The 19146-nt window shown below is 42.0% G+C and overlaps 2 long non-coding RNA genes across 2 annotated transcripts in view; both read left to right on the top strand.

The window, feature by feature from the left end:
* LOC144616655 (uncharacterized) overlaps positions 1 to 19146 on the top strand; it is a 560479-nt gene that overhangs the window by 405119 nt on the left and 136214 nt on the right. The gene's annotated exons all lie outside the window — the stretch shown is intronic.
* Positions 1892 to 5484, top strand: LOC132669853 (uncharacterized). Its single transcript, XR_009606238.2, has 3 exons — positions 1892 to 4583; positions 5105 to 5214; positions 5381 to 5484. It is a non-coding gene; the product is annotated as an uncharacterized LOC132669853 (long non-coding RNA).

Below are 19146 nucleotides of genomic sequence, written 5' to 3' on the forward strand. Positions count from 1 at the left end.
CCTACAACTTCCCCTTAAGGAAAGACCTAAATTTATGAGGCTCCCAAAGTCTCTTCCTTGCAGAATTGGGAATGAATGTAAACATTTAACCAAATAGAAAATCTTAGCTAAAATACTGTAATTTTGTTTCCTACCATTTGGTAAATATTGGCCTTGCTGCTAATCATCAGATCTTTTGCTGACAGGTGCTGAAAAGGGAGCTCCGATGTCCAAGCTTGAATGTTTCAGGATGAGATGCTGTGCAGGTAGATTGCTACAGGTGGGTTTGGTGGGTAAGTAGAGGCAGTGTGGTGTGGCAGGGCAAGCATCGGACTCTGGGCTGTTCTCAGCGCTGTCACGAATTCATTCACTGAGGGACCTTGGACCCTTCATACCCCTGTTTCCTTTTATACAAAATGGAAAAATATATTTTATGGTGGCGTTCTGAGAGTCCAGTGAGACCATGTGTATGAAAATGTTTTTAGAATTATAAAAAGCCAAGGGCTCCTGGCATGGGGAGCATGAGACACTTGATCTCAAAGTTGGGAGTTCAAGCCCCACGTTGGGTGTAGGGATAACTTAAAAAAAAATCAAATCTCAAAAAAAAAAAAAGAATTCTAAAAAAAGCATATAAATATGTGTTTTTATAGTTAGCTCTATATATCACCTCCCTCATGGGTATTCCCTCCCTCCCCACAATTCTAGCACACACCCAGTAGTCATCTACCATTCACTTTTTGGATAACCTGACCAAAATATATCACATCTAACCTACTCTGCTTCTCATGGTCCATGTTCCTCTGCACGCTCTTAAATAGATGCACGGGGGGTGGGGGGAGAATTATAAGGCACATTTATAGGATTATCCACTCTTGCCCCTAAGCTCCAACTTCCCATTAAAGAAGGGACTCAAGGCCAGCCTATGATAAAAGCTTGTTTTTATAAATGCAGTAAAATATTTTTAGCATTGTATTTAAAGAATCTTAACATGAATGCAATAAAACATACATTAATTGTAAAACCTGTTTTCAAAGAAAATACCTCATTTTAGATTGTTTCACATGCCTAGACTTGGGAGAAAGAAAAAAAGTTGGATGAGATTAAGAGTTAAAATTGATCGAACATCACTATGAGCAAAGCACTCTGCTAAGTATTGTCAGATCTAAAGTTAAAAGCATGACTCATTCAAATATAAAGGGAGCACATGTCAGGGGCACCTGGGTGGCTCAGCTGGTTAAGTGTCCACTTCGGCTCAGGTCATGATCTTGCAGTTTGTGAGTGCTAGCCACGTGTCAGGCTCTGTGCTGACCGCTCGGAGCCTGGAGCCTGTTTCGGATTCTGTGTCTCCCTCTCTCTCTGCCCCTCCTGGGCTCGTGCTCTCTCTCTCTCAAAAATAAACATTAAAACAAAACAGGGAGCACGTGTCAAAGATTTCTTAACTCATGAATGAGGGAACAGACAAGATAGTTCAAAAAGAATTAGGAAGATGGAAGTATTTATAGGGGCTGAGCAAGAAAGAGGAGCACGTGGATAAAATTTGTAATTTAGGTACAGACCTGGTTCATGTCCTAGAGGGCAGTAACAGGATAATCTTGGGATTATCTTTTCGACCCTGAAAGCAGTTTCATGTCTTCTGGACAAAATCAATTTGCCTTTCTCTTGGACAAGAATCATTTGCATTGCTAGCACTTTTCTACAAGTTAACTTTTACACTTACAGAATTCCAAAATCTCCTTATGGTGAGATTGAGTAAATAGCAACTCAAACAGAAGTACCCACCTAGAGAATCAGATAATTCACCAAACAGGTCTACACACAACCCTGGCTTAACACTGAAAAAGACTTGCACGTTTCCAAATTTTTAGATAATTTTATTTTTAAATTTTTATATTTTTATTTTTTTAATGTTTATTTATTTTTGAGAGAAAGAGAGTGTGAGTGGGAGAGGGGCAGAGAGACAGAGACACAAAATTGGAAGCAGGTTCCAGGCTCTGAGCTATCAGCACAGAGCCGGATGCAGGGCTTGAACCCACGAAGAACCCACAAACCGTGGGATCATGACCTGAGCCGAAGTCGGACACCCAACTGAGTGAGCCACCCAGGCACCCCTGGATACTTTTATTTTTAACAGCACTTATGCATAGTGTATGGAAGCATTTAATATTTATCATTTTGTGCGACCTACACAATTCTGTAAAGTGGTTATTATTAATTCCATTTACACGGATGAGGAAACTGAAAATCAAGGAGACAAAGAAATTTGTTCAAATTCACTGGAACAAATGATTACCCAGACCTGTTAAATTATGAAATCCTTGCTTTTCTTGCTACAGTGTATATATCACCCCCCAAAAATGTTTTAATTGTCTTTATTGAGATACAGCATACATATGGCACAGCGCAGATATCTTAAGTACACATTTTAATGGCTTTTTACATATAAGGACATATGTATATGTGCGTGTCTTTTGTCAAACACATATTACCATGACCCAGATCAAGATGTTAAACATTTGTAGTGCCCCAGAGGTTCTCATGCCTCTTTCTACTCAATCCACCATCACCACTAACCCCAGGTCACCTTTTTTTTTTTTTTTTTCTACATCTATCACCATAAATTAGTTTGGCCTGATTTTCATAAAATGGGTCATACATACAGTAGCTGCTGTTTTGTGTCTGGTATCTTTTGCTCATAATTATGCCTGTGGCATACACCCATGTTGTTGCATGCGGTAGTATTCTTTCCAAAAAACTGTTTACAAAGTTCATTGCATGAATATACCCAAACTTATCTATTCTCTTGTTGAGGGACCCTTGAGTTGTTTCCAATTTTTGGCTCTAAGGCATAAAGCTATTAAGAATATTTTTGTATATCCTTTCTGTGAGCATGAGCATATATTTTTGTTGGCTGTATACTCCGGAGGGGAGTTGTTGGGTGGTACGTTTATATATTTTTGGTTTTAGTAAGTTCTGCCAAATATTTTTCCAAAGTGGTTGCACCAGTTTGTATTCCTACTACCATAGCAGTGTATGAAGATTCCAGTAAGTTCACATCCTTAACAACACTTAAATCGTTACTCTTTATTTTTAACTATTTTGTGATATGAATAAGTATTCCTCTGCATTTAAATTTGGTCCCTTTCCTGTTATAAAAGAAAGAAATAATATGACAGTTCTATAAAGCATTAGGTCTGAGAAAGTGATATCAAATAATATCAGCTCTGTCTGGAGTGCGTGGATGGATCCCAGTGCTTCCAATTTGGGGGTTATTTTAATAGGTGAGTGTAACATACCGAAATAAAACTATGTCTTTTTGATACATTCCCTCTGTTCATTTAGGGTGCCATGATTTTGATGGCATTTACCAATCAAACCTATTTGATAAAAATGCTCAGGGCACCTGGGTGGCTTAGTCAATTACATGTCCGACTTCAGCTCAGGTCTTGATCTTGAGGCTCGTGAGTTTGAGCCCCACCGCTCTCTATTGTCAGTGCACAGCCTTTGTCCGATCCTCTGTCTCCCTCTCTCTCTCTGTCCCTCCCCCATTTGCGCACTCGCTCTCTCTCAAAAATATATTTTTTAAATGCTTAGTAATATTAGAAAGCTTCTTTAAATTTAGCACTGTATAAAAAGACTAAGTTAGGAACCTAATTACTACTATGTAAAGGACCATGCATATTTGAATAAATCTAACCATAAATATAAACAAGCTACAATTAATATACAGAGATCTAACTTCAGAATGGGTCCCTGTACCAAGAAGATAGTAAACACATGGTGCTTGATATATGTTTATGAATGATACTGATTGCACACCTCTTCTTTCTTTATCAGTTCTGAGTGGGGCTTTACCTTTTTTGTTGTTGTTGTTGTTGTGTTTTGTGTGCTGGTCCACATTAGATCATTACCTAAATTGAGGCAGACTCACTAATTTACAGAAAATTTGCAGTCTCCACAGATACCCTGGATGTACATCTTAAACAGTCTACAACTATTTCTAAATCTGTAGTTATTTTTATTCCTACTCCACAAATTAATATAATTTAGGACCCTAGGGAAGACTGCTTTCCTTCAATGGCCAGACTTTGAATTCACTATCTTTTCTTTTTACGACAATGGGTGAATCTTTGATAGACTGCTATGATTCGGGGCAGAAAAAACAAACAAACAAACAAAAAAAAAGCTGCCTGGCTTTAAATCCTATTTCTATTACTTAACCATGTGACCTGTGGTAAGTAATTTAACCTCTGTACACTTCAGTTTCCTCATCTGTAAAATGAGAATAATCACTCCAACCTAGGAGGGTTGAGAATTAAATGAGCTATTATTTGTAAAGCATGTAGAACACTATCTGATACACAGCAACAATATACAGGCGTTTGTTTAGTAAAATAAATTTGAAATCTTACCTCAAAGTGTCTTCTACTCAATCACTCAAAAGACTTCTCTTTGGATTCCTGTATGCTCTCTTCAAATATCCCCCTCTGGAGCCATACGTCCCCCCATGTCAGCTTATGCACAATCCTCTCAAAGAAGAACAAGATACTCAGTGATAGTGACCCCCCAAACACACAACAATGTGCATGGATCTCCTATGCATTAAGGTGAGTAAAAGGAGCCTGATAGAAGAGGCTACATATTGTAGGATTCCATTTACTTGACATTCTGGAAAAGGCAAAACCATTGGGATCAAAGCAGATCAGTGGTTGTCAGGGACCAGAGTCAGGGGAGGAGTTAACTGCAAAGGGGCACGAGGGAATTCAGGGGTAGGGGTGTCGATGTGATGCAGTCGTCCTATATCTCGACTATGGTGGTGATTAATCAACTATATGCATATCTTAAAAGATACACAACTATACTTTTAAGAGGGCAAATTGTGCTATGTGCAAATTACACCTGAATTTATCAATAGAAAAAAGAATAAGAGGTACCACAAAGTCTTTTACCAAAAAAGAAGTCATTCAGTTACACGTAAACAGTCCTAGACTATGTGCAGCACCATGTCTAACTGCAGACACGGCCAGTTCCAGAAGTTCTAGGAACAGATCTCCAATAGTCCTGAACCTTTGGCCAGTTGCAGGATGATCTCAGTGAATCGGTCTTTCTTTGCTTAATTGTCTTGCAGAAAGCACTTGAAATGTGTGGTAGTTGTTTTGCAACAATTACTGACATCTGGCAACTAGGGATCTGTTAAGGACTCAAGGAGATGTAAACGTAGCTGTAAGAATGGGCAAGGTGAGTTTCTCATGTCTGGCGAAAGGCTTACTCCACCTGGTTGGCTTCATCAATAGCTCTCTGTCATCGTCAGAGCCTGGGAACGGAAGCCTGTACCCGGGTCTGAGAGCCTCTCACCTTGTCTCCTGCTTTGCCTGACTCTAGAACGTTATCCCTTGTCTTTTAGCATTACGAAACTTCTTGTTCCTGTACTGTTTCCGCTGGCGTCTTTCCATCGATTGCATCCCTTGTGACACCTATGAAATGTTCCACATGAGAGCTAACTTCCACAGAAAATCAGAAGTAGCTTCTAGAACCTGTGAGTCTGCCCGCCCCCACCCCCCTCCCTGGGCAGAGTCTCCACTCTCCACTCTGGATGCGGCCCGAGCTACCCTGTTCCCCAGCTCCCCAGGGACTTCTCCCCTCTGTGATGCCCCTCTCTGGCCCTCCCCCTTTCATTCGTCTCCGACTCTCCTAAAACCCTCTGCATCTTCAGCTTTGCTCCTCAGCCTAGGTGGTCACTTACTCCACTGCTGCAGCATCTTTTCCGGAGACAGCTGAAGACAGGCTCTGGGTCCAGTGAACAATGATGAGAGAAGAAAGCTACGTTTGCCCTTCAGCCCCCAGGTCTAGCATCCAGGAGAAGAGTCTGACTTTTCACACCACTCCAAGGGACTGCCTTTTTAGCATGATGCCAACGCATGTAGCTAGAAGAGAGACCCCCTTCCTTCTATGTAAGTTTCATAAACAAGTCCCTGAAGCCTCTCCTACCTTGTAGTATTCGGAGCCCTGATACTGGGTTCAGTCACATGCACGTGTGATGCCAAACACGTATTACCTCCCATCATAGCAAACACAGATTAATTGGAGCCCTCGCATGTCTGATCATTTTTTCTAAAAGTAGAGGTCGCGGACTGACGCTGAGAAGTGGCCAGAAATGTCTAATAGGAGACCAGTTTAGTAAGAAGATAGGTAGTTCTATAGAGGTCCTCCACTGGTAGGCAAATCAGCCAAACACTATAACAACTGAGATTTGTGGGGCGCCTGGGTGGCTCAGTCAGTCAAGCGTCCGACTTTGGCTCAGGTCACGATCTCGCAGTTGGTGAGTTCAAGCACCATGTCGGGCTCTGTGCTGACAGCTCAGAGCCTGGAGCCTGCTTCTGATTCTGTGTCTCCCTCTCTCTCTGCCCCTCCCCCACTCACACTCTGTCTTTCTCTTTCTGAAAAATAAATAAGCATTAAAAATTAAAAAAAAAAATAGGAGTGCCTGGGTGGCTCAGTCGGTTAAACATCCGACTTCAGCTCGGGTCATGATCTCACAGTCTGTGAGTTCAAGCCCCTCATCAGGCTCTGTGCTGACAGCTCAGAGCCTGGAGTCTGCTTCAGATTCTGTGTCTCCCTCTCTCTCTCTGCCCCTCCCCTGCTCATGCTCTGTCTCAAAAATAAATAAAAACATTAAACAAAAATTGAAAAAAAAAACACCTGAGATTTGACTTGGGGGAAGCTCAAGCTCAATATGACTTGGGGGAAGCTCAAGAGAATAGGAGGGAAGAGCAAGGACTGTGCCACAGGAGGCAAAATTTTAATTTTAAGTTGTGGTTCTTAACTGCCACTGCATGAATCAGCTGCAACAGGCCTCTCTCCAGACTGACTGAATCACAATCTGTGGCAGTGGCCCCAGGAATCTACACTTGAGAATATCTCCCCAGGCGGTTCTGACATTTGCCCAAGTCTGGGAACCCCATGTTTAGAGGCTCCACCAGGAAAAGAGCCCCTCAGTGTTCTCTATCTATAAAGTGCTCACAACGACTCTGTAAGGAAGGTACCAATATCCCCCTTTTGCAGATGAGAACACTGAGGCACAGAGAGGTCACACAGCTAGTAGGCAGTGGAGCTTGCTTTTGAACCCAGGTAATCTGACTTCAGACCCCATGATAATATTTCAACAGAATTATTAAGAGGACATAAAACAAGCAAAATATGAAATATATGCTAACATATTTAAGAAAGATGTTTAACATGAGTTCACTCTTCCCCCATTACACCCAGAAAGTCCCATCGAGGGAAACATGCTAATCTCTGAACATTCTGCCTAAGGACGTTTTTACTCCACTGTGTGTTATTTTCCTATTGTGCAAAAGACCTCCTTTTTTTTTGTCTAACCTAGATGGACACCATGATGTCATGCTTATTTGCCCTTTCCTGACCTAAACAGTAATGAAATTTACGTCCTTGAAAAACCCTCCTATTCAGAGCCAGGACACTAAAAGCTTATTCAGATACGAGACAAGTGTCCTGATATTATCTGGTCTAGACATAGGGACTCATGAAAGAAGGTACAATTAGAATCTTTCAGTCTGGAGTTGATGTCTTCAAATAAATTTTCCGAAAATCTGATCTTAATATGTGTTATTTTTTATAAAGAAAGTGAGAGAGCAAACATCTTTCCCAGGTCTTCGCCAGGGCAGTTGTGTTTCTTCTTTCTACATCCTCTCGAGCTGCCAAAGTCGGTAAGTGAACCTGTGACTAGCAGGCAGGGTGTCTCTCGCGTCAGCCACAGGGCTCTGCACGCCTAAACAAAAGTGGTGAAAAGCCACTTACTTTCCCAGCACATGAGTGGTGTTTCCTGAGGTCCCACCAGAGTGGTCATGGATCCGTTCGGGGTCCAAAATTAATTTATTATTAAGATGGCAGTTTGGCCTGTTTTGCCAGACAGAGGGCCCACGTGTGACCCTTTTTCACAGAACACGGTTATTGTCAGAACCAAAGACCGACAAAAAGGTTCTTTTCCTCTGGAGAACCCTGTTACCATTGGTATCGCTAAAGTAATGGACTTAGATGCTGTGGCAAAAGTCCCACCCATGTTAGAAAGCAGGAGACCAATAACACGATCAAGTTATAAGTAGCTGAACTCCTTCAGGTGCTTCCAATCCACACTATTCTTACCGGAAATCATAGGGAAGGTCTTCAGGACAAAGAGAGCAAAGAGATGTTTTTATATTAATGCAAATCAATAATTGTTGAATGGATAGATGAAGGCACAAGCATTCACTGTGGTTGTTTTGCTCCTGAGGCTACTCCTTGCCTCCTCTTTCCCATTCTTCTCTGTCACCTCTTCCCAGGCATTACCAGTTAGTGCTGTGAAAACCACTCAACTATTTTTGTGGGTCTGCTCTGCTCTCATCTTCCACCCTACCCCATTTCAAAGCCTACCCCACATCGTCATGCAATGGTTTTTCCAAAATGCAAGCCTAGTTATGTATCTAAGTTATGTACCTAAAATCTTCTGTGGTTCTCATTTATCTACACTGGCTGAAACATCATGGAAGGTACTTCCCAAAAGGTGGATCCCAGTCCACCTTTACAATCCATGGAGCACCCCCTCGATACAGCCCAGCCATTTGTTCCCACTATCCCAAACTATTCATGGTTCACAGAATAAGCCATGTTCTGTCCCACCCTCTTTCCGAACAGTTACCTAACTTGCAAACCCCCCTTTCTATCACTGAGCACTCAGGCACCATCTCAATTGCTGACTGTTCTGAAGGCTGTCCTGGCAACCCAGACAAAATAAATCTATCCCATCCCTATGCTTCCTCTCCTCAGTTTCCCCCATCTGTGCTCCTACGGTGTGTACATGGCTGTCCCGGCTACTTAGCCAGTTTGATCGAAGAAGCTCAATTTGTTGAGATAAAAACATGGACCCATTTTATCTTTCCCATGGCTGCTAACCCACTTGGTTCCTTTGTTTGACTCTCCTTTCCCTCTGGGCAGCAAGCTCCCTTAACAATAGTTCATTCTATCCCAGAACTCTTCAGTCACTTCTGTTTATTAAGACAATCTGGTCCTGTTAACCATCTCATATTTGGTACAAACCCCTCTCCATCTCCCCAGGGCAGACAGGACAAGGCTGGACTGGGGGCACATCTGCTTTCTGACATGGTCCCCTTCTTAAAAGATCAGAGTGAGTAGGAGGTTCCCTACTCAGGGAACCTCAGAGGGAGCAGAGGTTTCCCTTTGTCACTTTTTTCTTTATCTTCAGTGGTAATGAGGCTGTTGGCAACTCTTTTGTTTCTCCCAGCTCATTGGTTGGTGGGGGACAGGGGCTAGGAATAGTCTTATAAAGAGTCACTGTGGTCAGAATGGAAGCCCCCAAATCTGCATTGATGGGAACTCAGTCCCAAAAAGTCACCTAAGCATTGGTGGTTACTTCCCAGGAGAATCCACAGCAACTCCAGCTGACCTTTACCCCCATCAGCCCCCGCCCCCCCCGCCCCCCCCCCCCCCCCCCGTCCCAATGGAGGCATGGCTCACATCCCTCTTTGCTCCTTGCCACAACTTTTGTTGAAAAAATTGAGAGGTCTTGTGGGGTTTATTGTTAGAGAATTTCATCTAGACCTATAAAAGCAACAATAAAACCTCGACAAGGAAAATATGTACTCATATGCTCAGGTTCAAAATAAATATTCTGAAAGACACCCAATTTATTGAGGATTCTTTTTAAAATTTTAAAATTTTCTCTTGGCTTTCTTAAGAATTTATCTATGAGCTAAATTTTAGGGTATCATGTGGAGCCAATCACTTGTGTAAATTTTGTAATTTTAAATCATAAATAAAAATTTATCTTTAAATTATAGTTAGATTTGAAAGAAATCTGCCCCAGCATTTCTCAAAGTATGCTCTGAAGTACTGGGGATGTTCTGTGAAGATATCACTCAGTGATCAAATTCATCTGGGAAATAGCATATTGTCTAGAGCCCCCTCCTGGAGAGTCACCATAGGTATTGGAATATCAAAATCGCTGAGAAGTTACGCAGTAAATAAACCTGCTTAACATTCTTGAACCTAAGATTTTACAAAATTATTTGAGCTCTGAATTTCCTGCCCCAACTTTTTACCTTGTGTAACACTTATTGACCCAGTTTGGAACTTGCTGGCTCTTGCAATGAGGCAGTGTTGGATGCCAGAAAGAATATTAAGAAATGGCAGTTACAGGGCCTGGCTTTGTCTGCTTTGTACCCTGGAGTACCCCCAGGCACAGAAATTTATCTCTTGGTGTCACTTCTCTAGCATCTATAATACGTGGGAGGCTTTCGTTCAATGCAGATCTAACCTTCCCCAAGATAGACATTCAAAAAAATTACCTTGTGACTCAACAGCCAAAAATTAATAGTAAAGCACCAGTAGCTGCCTATATATGTGTTTTTCAACAAACCTATGGAAATTCTGCCTGACTAGGTTTTTGAAACCTTTATGTGAAACATTAGTCAAAAGGCAGAAAGATTTTTCTGGAAAAGGAACAACAGATTAATTTTAAGCCATTTGGTTCTAAGATATGATGGAACGTCAAAGAGGTAAGTTATCAACAATTTTAGTTTTTGCATACATAGAGTAATACAAAATATACATCTTTTTACATGCCAATCCTCTTTATAGACATTACTAAACACAGTTAACACGCAGTCTATGAAAATCATAGAAATCTGGATTAATCAATATTCAGTATATGGTTTCATCAGGGTGTTACAAATCAATTTTTAAAAAAATAGATAAATAGCTGCATTTAATTCTCCAAAGTTATTGGAAAGAAATAAAAATTCATTGTTGAGTAAGTATTAAATTGGAACACTTGGAATCTTAATTCTAAAATTATAGAAGTAATTCTAAACAAAGTCCATGAGACTTATTTTTTGTTTTGTTTTGTTTTCAATTCAACTTAATTCTTCCACTCCAGTTAAATATTTCAGATTTCCTCTCTGTGGGACTCAGGCTGATTACTGAAGGGTTCCTGGCACCTGAGAATGGCATCTGTCTTCCTGTCACCATGCCAACTCCACTACAAAGGAGGGATTTCCCCTTTTTTCCCAGTCTTCCCTCCAGTGAAGGAGGGACACACTCCTGCCTCGGGGGAGGGGGGGGGTGAAGAGCACGATTTCTAATCATAGTTGGTTCCTTTCCTCCGCCTTTGTGTGAGAAAAAGCCTTGAAATGAAATGCTTTGTCTTTTTAAATATGATTTTTGTGTTCTCACTAGTCTTACTGACGTCTTTGTGTGGTGCAGTGGCTGGGATCCCACTGCATTTACATGGCAACCAGGAAATCAGTCATTCAGAGTTGCCATGGTAACCAGAGGTGGGGAGGGGGGCAGGGAGAAGTCCATTTTATCACAGTAGGCTGGTGTCCCTTCCAGGAAGCCTACAGAATTTTTAGAAAGAGGTCATTATGAACACAAGAACAACAACAACAACGACGACAACAACGACAACAACAACAAAATGCCAGTTGGCGTTAGGACAACCATGTTCCAGCATCACAAAGCTCTTTGTAGTAGAGGAGGGTGCCAGTGAGCAGGTGGCAAACATTACAAGGAGATAAAGGGCGTTGCCTTCTCCCCTCAGAGCACAGGGTGTTGACTTGGTCTAGTAGGTCTGTTCAGGGAAGTCCCTAAGCACAAGCTTCACACTGAATTGTCCGATTCTCTCTCAAGTTTCAGGTCTGCAAAGGAAAGGCAGGTAACTGAGGTGTAAGGAGGGGGAGTATCTTGTTTGGGTTGGGGCACAGTTCTACTTTTATGGTAAGAAGAACCCTGAACTGCAGAAGTGGAGCAAAGGGTGCTGTCCCAAGAAAAACGGAAGTGTCTGTTAAGTCTTGTTTCCTGCCACATCTGCTTCTGGAGCTGAGGGTAGTCATATTTCAATTTTTTTTTTTTTTAAAAGAAAGTCATGTGAGGTTAACCAGTGAGATTATCTTTTACAGGCTTGATAATTAGAATCCCCAGCTGATAGGCAGATCATGTTTTATAACAAACTACAGGGGCTCTGGTCCCCTGGAACAGACTTGGCTCCTGGATTTATTTAGTCTGACCTGTGGGGAGCCAGAACTACCCATGATTTGATCATGTTTATAGCTAAACTTGAGAATGCCCTACCTGATTATTAAAAGTTTTCTAATGGCAGTATCCTAATAGGGAAATAGGAAACTGCCTCTGCAAAGGTAGATCCTCTGGTTTGTAAAATGAGGAAAAAAAAAACAAAACCTCTCATCTTCCTTTCTAACAGCAGAGTGTTTGTTACTCTTTTCCTCTTCTGAAGATGAAATGATCCAACTCTTGATTTCTACCCCTCCTTCCTGCAAACTGCCCTCCTCTGCTCCCTGTGTTCATCTCAGTAAATGGCTCCAACATTCATCATTCAACTGAGAGTCTTCCTTATCCATACTTCTCTCACATTCAGTTTAGCAGCTAATTCTTACAGGTCTGGTTTCAAAACAAGTCCTGAATGCAGTCTCTTCTCTCCACCTTTTTATCCATCATACCCAAGTTGTCATCATCTTTCTAAATTCTAAAAGAGCCTCTTGACTGGTCTTCCGGTTCCCATCCTGGTCACACAAGGCAAGTTAGGTCATGCCATGCCAGCATTGAGACTGCTCCCCACCCACCCCATGGCTGTGCACAACACTCAAAATGCAGCCGTGGCCTGCTATGGCCCCAGCCTACCCCTCCATCCTCATACCCTAACACTTCCCTGTGTGTGCACTCTATTCTTTTATGCTGACCTTGTCATTCTTTGAACACATCCAGGATTCTTCTTTGGGTCTTTGCACATGCCTTGATATTCTTTCCCCCTACCCCCCATGTTAGGAGGACTCCTTTCCTCACTTTCTTCAAGTCTCTAAATAGGCTCTCCTACAGGAAGCCTTTTTTGTTTATTTGTTTATTTTTTAATATAATTTATTGTCAAATTGGCTAACATACAGTGTGTAAAGTGTGCTCTTGGTTTTGGGGGGTAGATTCCCATGGTTCATGGAAGCCTTTTGATCAGCCTGGGTCTTTCATTGGAAACAAAAGTCACACAAGTTTTAGGAGATGAAAGGACTTATTTGCAGGAATAAGGAAGCCAACAGCGAGATTGAATGCCATAGCTAGTCTTAAGGAGCCAAAGGGAAAAAATAATATTGTAGGCGCACAAAGGGAGCTGCATCCTGGAGTCCCGTGGGGCTGCCCAGAACAGAATGCTGAGGCCTAAGCCACTGACCTCACTTTCTGTGGATTGGCCAAACAGAGCTGGAAACCAGAGTCCAAGAGAGTCCAGGTAATGTAGTATTGGGTACTATAGAAGTTATCAATGGTTGCATAACAAATAGTCCCAAAATACACTGGCTTGAAACAATAAACATTTGTTATCTCTTTCTTTGGGTGGGGAACTTGGAAGCAGCTTATCTTCGTGTTTCCAGTCCCAACCCTCATGCGAAATTGCAGTTAAGACATCAATTATTTGAAGGCTCATGTGGGATGAAGGATCCATATCCAAGGTGGCTCACTTACACGGCTGGTGAATTGTTGTTGGTTGTCAGCAGGAGACCTAAGACCCTCCCCATGTGGGCCTCTCCACAGGGCCGCTTGAGCATCTTCACAACATGGCATCTGGCTTCCCCCAAGGGAGTGATCCAAGAGACCAGGGTGGAAGCTACAATGCCCTTTTGTGACCTAGCCTTGAAAATCCCTTGGGTCACTTCAGCTGAGTAGAGCAGTTCTGAGTCAATGTGAGAGGAGACCACACAAGGGTGTGCATACCAGGAGCCAGTTATAACTGGGGGACATCTCAGATGTAGTAGAGATACCACTGAGTGCAGCACAAAGCAAAGAAGGGTGGAGGGTGAATTGAAATGGCCGGTGGGGGGGGGGGGGGGGGGATGTAGAAATCAGGGAATAGCAACCTTCTTACTTAAAGTATTGTATGCAATCCTGCCACTCCATTCCCCTTTACTCTGTTTTATGTTTCTTCATAGGACTTAATGCTACCTGACATGTATTTGTGTATTAACCACATTGACCCTGAACAACACAGGAGTTAGGAGCACTGATACCCCACACAATAAAAAATCCACACATAACTCTTGACTCCCCCCAAACTTTACTAATAGCCTACTATGGACTGGAAGGCTTACCATAACATAAACAGTTGATTAACACACATTTTGTATGTTATATGTATTATATACTATATTTTTTGCAATAAAATGAACTAAAAAAAATGCCAAGAAAATTGTAAGGAAGAACTATACTTGTAGTACTGTACTGTATGGGGAAAAAAAAAAACCCACGTGTAAGTGGACACGTGAAGTTTAAACCCGTGTTGTTCAAGGGTCAACTATGTTTTACTTTTGATTCTCCCACTATCGTATAAACTTCATGAGATAAGAGACTTAGTCTATTTTGTTTCCTGCTGGCACTTAGCAACCTTTCAAGAAATACTTTTGTAATTGAATGTATAAATGATACCCAATTTTAGATAAAAAATAAATGTTTTTAAATGCCCAATTCCAGTAACATCTCCACCTTTTTAAAACTAAAACCTTATCCCCCCTGCTCCCCGCCCCCCAAAAAAAGAAAGAGCACTGCTACTTAGTGAATTAGAATTTGCCTCTGGGAGCTTTGCAAGAAACACAGTTGTCTCTTAGTCCTGTCTCCTCCTTTGGTTTGCTATTCCTTTGAGTTGTTGCTAGTGCTTTCCTGAAATTTTAAAACCAAGGTTTCACATCTCTCCTTCTTAAAAGTAAATTAAATTGTTTTCTGTTTATCTGGCTTTCCGTTGAGTTCTGTTTTCTGAGGTCTTGTTTAAAAATGGTTTTTGCGAGAAAAATAAACACTTCCCTCCTAGCTTCCCCTTTATTTCCCCCTCCTCTGTTTCTTCCTGAAATCTGGCAAGGGCACATGTGGCAATTTCTTGTCCTCCGTGGCACTTAAGAAGCTAAAGAGATTGCTGACCTCTGGTTACTCATAGTCAGAAGAGAACAGAGCAAGCAGGAAACAAAACACTTGTCCTGGACCAGCCCCCCCCCCCCGGCGCCAACTGGGGAGCCCATGTTCATGCTTTATCCCAACTGACTGATCATAAGAAGAAGGCAGCCTCAGGAACATCTAAACCCAAATCTAGAGTGGGTAAACCCAAATCTATCCTCTACCAGCCCTAGAAGGTGCGTGATAAATTAACACCTTCCCAGATATGAATTGGGAGAAAACTAGTCTGTTATGCTCTGAAGCAATGGCCCTTGGAGTGGAGGAGACAAGCTGGTTGTTACAGCCGGTGAGAAGACATGACTTAGTGGCACACTTAGTGCCACACTTAGTGCCATACTTACACACGAAATCTACACACAGAAGTCTTCGTTGTAATTCCTTTCGGTAATGAGCTACAGCCATTCAGAATCTGTACCAGAACCAACAGCTTCAGCTCTCATCAGTACTAAACCTCATCATTTGTACATATTAGAAATATGAATAGTGAGTTTCTGTCATTCTTGTAAAGTTCACTTAACAAAGATTTAGTGAGTAGATATTGGGTACCAGGCACCATCAAGACCCTGGCTAATCAAAATAAGCACCTAGTTATCTCCCTAGAAATGTAGGGGTAGAGAGGTGTTTTGATTTTTCTCATCTGATGATTATCATAAATGGTGGGGCTTTGAAGATTCTCCTTAGGCTATTGTTCCAGAATAAAGTGGGAGTCTGTCTCACTAAAAAATTAAAGCAAATATATTCATTACTGTACACTTTCACTTCTTTCTTGGAATCTTATTTTTCTCTAGTGGGGTCCCCTTAGCTATGGGCACATACAATGTTTTTTTCCCTCTTGTGTATATTGTTTGAGATTATTTCTTTCACTTTCTGCAGATATCAAACCACGGATATACATATATAATCCTTAGAACATGGGGAATGTAGTCTTAGAGTGCCAAGTGTATTTATTGGGTATTAGTGGAGTTTCCTTAGTCATATTTATGCTATTAATTTTTAGTATAAATCTACCTACTTTCTAAACGTGAAAATGTGAGGTTGGGGAGTTAGGAATGTACACAGATATTTTAGTAGCAAACAAATGACTTGGCTGTGGGCTGGGTGAATTCTGGTATTTTGAGCTGGGAAGGATGCAATGACAATAACTGATATTGAGCAAGTAACCCATTCTTTTCATGTGAAAACAAAGCCATAAAGGACAAGGTATAAATAGTGACAAACTTGCCTACCAACAAGATACTATAGGACTTTATTAATTTTTTAAAAAATTGCAAATAAATCCACAAATTAAATTAAATTTAATCTGTGTCCTTTACTTGGCATGCTTTTGCCTTTATTCATACATGCAACAAATATTTATTGCACACCTACAACGTCCTGTGCACAAAGCATTGCAGAAGGTACTAGAGATATAGCACCAAGTAAGACATTACCTGGGTATTCTAGAATTCCACATATGGTAGATGATAGAGAAGGAGAAACACACAATGACAATAAAGTGTGATAAGAGCAATAGCCAGGATAAGCAAGAGGTGATTTGTGAAGGAGGGAGGATCCACCTAACCCAGTCATTTTCTTTGAGAAAACTTCACAAGTAAAAATAGTAGTTTCCTGAGGAATCATATTGTTTATTTTTGCCAAGTCAATAATTTGAGATATCCAAATTTACTATACACCACACAATTCTTCTCTGTTGAAATTTCCCTGTGTAATCATACTGAAAGAGCAGACCTAGGCCAGCCGACTAATGACTATGTCCCTGACATGGCCGCAGAAAGAAGTTCCCGCTCAAACCTCAGACCACACCTCCTCCCCTTGAGTAACTTATGTTTTCTAAGAAAGCAGGCTACCGATTGATGCATTCTTCCGAAGTCTAAGGTGGGAGGAAGGGGAGTGTGAGAGGCGCGGAAAGTGTGAATAGAAGAGGGAGGGCTTCTCTCAGGTAGGGGCCAGAGAGGCAGGAGCCCTCAACCCTGTCCAGGCTTAGAATGACCTGGGAGCATTTTTCCCCTCCCCAAACCAATTAAATCAGAGTCTCTGGGGATGGTGTTTGGTGCTAGGTATTTATATAGCACAGCAAGGCTGACAGCCAATGGTTAATAGGTGACCAGTGAGAAACGTTCTGTATACACTGAGGCCAAACATGTTAGAGATCCTCAGACACAGTGGTTCTTAAACTTCAGGTGCATCAGAATCTCCTGGAAGACTTGTTCAAACACAGATTGCTGAGCCCCACCCCCAGAGTTTCTGATTCAGTGGGTCTGTGACCCCCCAGGCCCAACATTTGCATTTTTAACAAGTTCCAGGTGACGCTGATAATTGCTGATCTGGGACCACACCTTGGCAGCCATTGTTCTATCCTTCCCCAGCCAATAGGCTGAGGCCATGACCCTTCCCCAGCCAGTCGGCTAAGGCCATGATCCCTATAAAACCTTTGTGCTTTTGAAAATCGCGCGCTCTCTTTCTCTCTCTCCGGTATCTTACTGCTGTGTCGGTGCAGGTAGGGGATTGAGCTCTAGCTAGCTCGAATAAAGGCTCTTTGCTTTTGCATCGGACTCGGCTCCCTGGTGGTCTTTGGGGATCACGAATTCTGGGCATAACAATGCAAACGAAAGAACGTTGAATACCTTCTTACTAACGGAACTGATACCATTTTTGTAACATTTCACAGGAAGTTATAGAAAATGTTTTGCGTTACTGAAGATGCACCATCCAAGTGTGCAGATTTGCAAGAAGAGTAATCAATGATAAAACTTTTAGGAGCTTTCTACATAGAGTGGGACTCCACTGTCATCTGAGCAAATAATGGATTTTCATACTAGTTTAATATTAACATTAGTCAGCTGGTAACTTCAGGGTCTGTCCGTTTAAAAAAATATTTATTTTTGAGAGAGAGAGAAAGAGAGAGAGTGAGGGAGGGGCAGAGAGAGATGGAAACAGAGGATCTGAAGCAGGCTTCATGAATGGGGCTCGAACTCAGGAACCGTGAGATCATGACCTGAGCCGAAGTCGGAGGCTTAACTGACTGAGCCCAGGGTCTGTCCTTTTTTAACTTCAGTATCACCTTTTCCTTTTTTTCTGATTTTCTGATTCTCAAGGACATTTTGGGTAATATATTAAGCAGCCAGGGTGGTTTGCTCATTCCTAGAATTTTGTAAAAAATATGTGCTTGTGTTTTCAAAGTGGTCAGCAGTACTCATAACTTTCTCCCACAGGGCCTCATTGTTTAGATTCCATTAAAGTCAACAAACGTGTACTGAGCATAACTTGACATGCCGAGTCCTGTGCAAGGTGCTGAATGGTGCAGAGAGCACAGCCCTTGTCCTTAGCACTCAGTCTACTTATTAGACTCAAGTGGACTCTGGTGGGAGAGACAGAGTCACCACCTAGCCCTTAACACCATAGTTCCTTCCTCAGTGCCTGGGGTTCTGTCTCTGAAATTCTATCATAGGAAAATTCAAAGTGAGAACTTAGGAGAAAAACAGAGCTGGTGGGGAGACCGAGGTCGTAAGTAAACCTATGAAGTATCTTTACAATGGGGAAATCAACAAAGACACAAAGAGGCTTTCAAACATCTTTTGTTCTCCAGCCTTTTTCAACCCTGTTTGCTATAGAAAGAGATCACCTTATCTGGTTGACATATTTGGTGCAGAAAAATCAAGTCTCGCCTTTCTGCCCTGCCTGCAAATGATTGGAGTTCTCAGCGTACAGCTTTTCTTTCAAGACACTTCAAAATGGTTTCCTTGTGTGACGTTAATCTCACCGATTCCTGTCCTTTAATACTGACATTCCTTTCAAGGGTTGTTCTCCCAAGGCTTTGCTGCACTCCATGGTCTCTAACCTCTGTCGTACTTTGTTGCTGACTCCCTCTTCTTGATTCTGTTGCTCACTTCCTGTTGTCCCTGATTTTCTGTGTGGTGCTTCAGAGACTTTTTAGGGGAAACAAGTTGTATTTTGCGGCAATTGCTGTTTCTGTCCTTATGGTAATAATGCATTTGGTTTAGACTGTCTCATCAACCCAGTCAATGGTCCACCTCCTGCTCCTGCTGGTGGAGGGTCTGGAACGTTTCCTCCTTCTGGGAAGACCAGGACTGCAGACACAGTGCAGGCAGTGTGCACTCGGGGAGCGTCCAGCCTTCTTCAGCCTGGCCAAGCGCC

The sequence above is a fragment of the Panthera onca genome, chromosome B3, assembly GCF_046562875.1.
Source record: "Panthera onca isolate mPanOnc1 chromosome B3, mPanOnc1 haplotype 2, whole genome shotgun sequence".
NCBI lineage: Eukaryota > Metazoa > Chordata > Mammalia > Carnivora > Felidae > Panthera > Panthera onca.